The sequence below is a fragment of the Egretta garzetta genome, unplaced genomic scaffold, assembly GCF_000687185.1.
Source record: "Egretta garzetta isolate BGI_Z169 unplaced genomic scaffold, ASM68718v1 scaffold562, whole genome shotgun sequence".
NCBI lineage: Eukaryota > Metazoa > Chordata > Aves > Pelecaniformes > Ardeidae > Egretta > Egretta garzetta.
The window spans coordinates 30305-33553 of NW_009258769.1; positions in this window are offsets into that span (position 1 = coordinate 30305).

Consider the following 3249-nt stretch of genomic DNA (forward strand, 5'->3'; position numbering starts at 1 on the left):
GAGCTGTCTCTCTGCAGCGCTGCCCACTTGCCATCAGCTCCCTCCCTCCCAGGAGCCCAGCCCAGCTCAGCAGCAGATGACCAGCCCAAGACCCATTCCCTTGAGGTGTCTCTGGGACTCCAGGGGAACCTACTGTGAAGCAGAGTTTGGCCTTGGAATCACCTGTCCTTCTTCCATCATCAGACTGGACACCTAGACTGAGAGTATAGGCACCTGCATGTGAGCTCCTTCTCTCAGCTCCCATCCTCATCAATGGAGAGGGATGCTAGGAGTGAGATGCAAATGTCTGGTGACATCTGAGGTGCCAGAGGTGGTCAAAGACATGTGCAGGGAGCTGGAAACTGAAATGGAGCAGTTCATGGAGATTGGGTAGCACCTGGGGGCATCCTCTTGGAGCCTGCTGAGAATTCTCTTTGGCCAAATGCAATGACAGCTGATGTCCAAATGAAGAGCAGCTGAATGCGTGATGGTCAGGGCAGCTCATAGAGTTATTCACCTGAACAGTTGCAGTCATGTGCCACAGGGAGAGCTCAATCTCTTTTTTCGCCTACTGCTGCACTTACTAGATCTCCCCTGACCACATTTCCAGTTGCCTCATGTTCATCCCCATACCAACTTACAGAACTCAGGGTATCTTCTCCATTTCCTGTTCACATCCAGGCCCACAGAGCTACGTGAGATGCCCAGGCTTGGAGGATCAGCAGAGGACCTACAGGAAAGCAATGCCCATTCAGGGTGGGTGTGTGACAGACACCCCAGGCGGCATCGCAGGGAGTGCGATTGGCTGCCTGTGTGCCATTGACTGTGTCCATCAGTCAGAAGCATCAGTCATCAGATGCCATCAGAGGGGCAAGGTCTGTCCCTCCTCTACCCAACAGCTGCAAGCATTGCGTGAACATGAAGCACATCACAGTGGGGTCTGTACTCACAGCCATGGTGATACAGCCAAGGAACAGACCAATCATTTTCACCTCGTGCCTGGAGACATCTTGTCTTCAAGGAGAGCATCCTGGAAGCACAGCAATGTTCCTTAGAAAAACTCAGTTGAGACCGGAAAGGGAATGCAAGGGAAACCAAGATGAGCTGTTGCTACATCAGGAAGAGTTCAAGAAGAAAGAGAGAGAATGTTGGGACACTGCTACATTAAGATTAGGTGTAGATCGATCTATGACCTCCTTGCCTCACTTACCACCAGTGAGTTCTCCCAGGCCTTTGTGATTTGAGGCAGGACACTGGGGACTCTGTAGAAGAAGCAGCAGCAGTGGATAGGGGTCAAGCTGGGGGTTACTTTGGCAAACTAGACTCTTACCAGGCCACAGGACTGCAGAGGTCACATCCAAGAGTTCTGGTCAGCAAGGTGAGCTGATGTGGATGATGGAGCACAGCCACGCCCAGAAGTGGGCATTCCCCATCTGCCAGGCTGAGGCGTGCACACAAATTGGAAATGTCCGTATCATCCCTGATTTGCACAGGACAGGCCTTCCTTCCGGCTGTAGCTGTAGGACAAACCTTTTTCTAATCCTCTTTCACCTCCATGCATCAACTGCTTTTCATCTCTGGGATCAGTCATGGCCATCAGCCACGGCCATCAACCACCCCCTTCTTTCTCACTGAAATCCCCCAACCCTCTCTCCCACACTTAAACATCACTGATGGTCAAGGCCACTCACACTTCAGAAGAAACCTTGAGCTTCCTGGAGCTCTCTGGTGATTACTAATATCCTCCCTGCTGCCTCCAGAGCTCATGGTGAGCTTTCTTGGCCATAACAGGACCTTTATGACCATTGCTTATGAGAAGTCGTGGAAATGCACCAACCACACCAAAATGGATGGTGAGTGAAGTGCCAGGAAGAACCAGGTGAGCTAAGCCCCTGGCTGTGGCTTCCTGGCAAGGGATCTGTCCTGAGAAGGGGATCCAGCCTCTGCCACTCTCCAGAGACAGAAACCAGCAGTGTCCGGGTCATCTGGGGACACAAAGGGTGACTTTTGCAAGACCACCTTTCACCTGCACTGCTTCAGAGATGTACCTGTGGATGGGGTATCAAGCTGTGTGTTGCCAACATGGGTTCCGCTGGAATGTACTACGAAGGGCTGAACTTACCCAAGTAACTCCTGACTTGATCTCCATCCACTGCTGGATTTCTGGGGTTCTGTCTCATAGGCACGCAGATCTGGGAGATCTTGTTGGGGAAGACAAAGGCCAAGAGTTCCTCACACCTCTCTACACCTACACATAACAATTTCATCAGTGGGCACACATTATCTTCATTTCTTCTTTAACTCTTCCTCAAGTAGCAACAGCTCATTGTTGTGCCCTCTCATTTGTCAGCTCTACTGGAGCTCTGGCTTTTCTCAAACAAACTATATTTCTGATCTCCTCTTTTGTATTAATGCTAGCATGCACCTCTTGTGTGCTTCCTTTTTTCTTTGGAGCTTCCCCATGAGTTTCCTGATTCCCCAAGTTTTTCTCATGATAGCTCTGCTGCTTTTCCTGACAGATGTAGAGTCTCATATTTATAAAACTCCATCATTGAAGACCAACTGTATGGAGATCTGCTGCCCTTCTGTCTTGCTCATGTGGACCCCCCACAAGACCAGGCCAAAGTCTGCTCCTCTGAGGTCTAGCACCTGCACTCTCTTCTCCTTCCCCTTGGGAGGTGAGAGCCCACTATTCCATGGTCATGACAGCCAAGGCTGATACTGGCTTTCATATCCACACCCAGCTCTTCCTTCTTTCAGAGTAACAGATGCAGATGAGCATCACCATTGATGACCAATCTGGCAGCTGTGCTCTAAAGACCTGTGTCACAAGCTGTGTCACAAGACCCTCCAGAAACCTCCAGGACTTCTTGTAAGCTGTTTTGGTCCCCTTCCAGCGAATGCCAGGGCGACTAAAGTCCACAAGGGGACTTCAATGGGTTCTTTGTCTCCCACAACAATGTCACCCCTACCACCCTTACCTTTACCTCTGACACTCTCCCACAAGGGCTCAGCAGCTTGCTCATCCCAGAAAGGAGCTCCACACATCTAAGCAGCTCCTTCACACTGATGTCAATCCCCTCCTCATCTTTCTGGCCTCCTGATCATCCTGTACCCACCCATCACAGCACCCCAGTCATCTGAGCTGGCCCAACAGGTCTCAGCTGTTAGTCCCTTGAAGTGGAATGAAGAGGTTGCACACACAGGTCCAGCTCCTCCTGTCTGTGCCCCAGGCTGAGGGCATTGGTGCGTTCCTGGGTGGCAGCACCT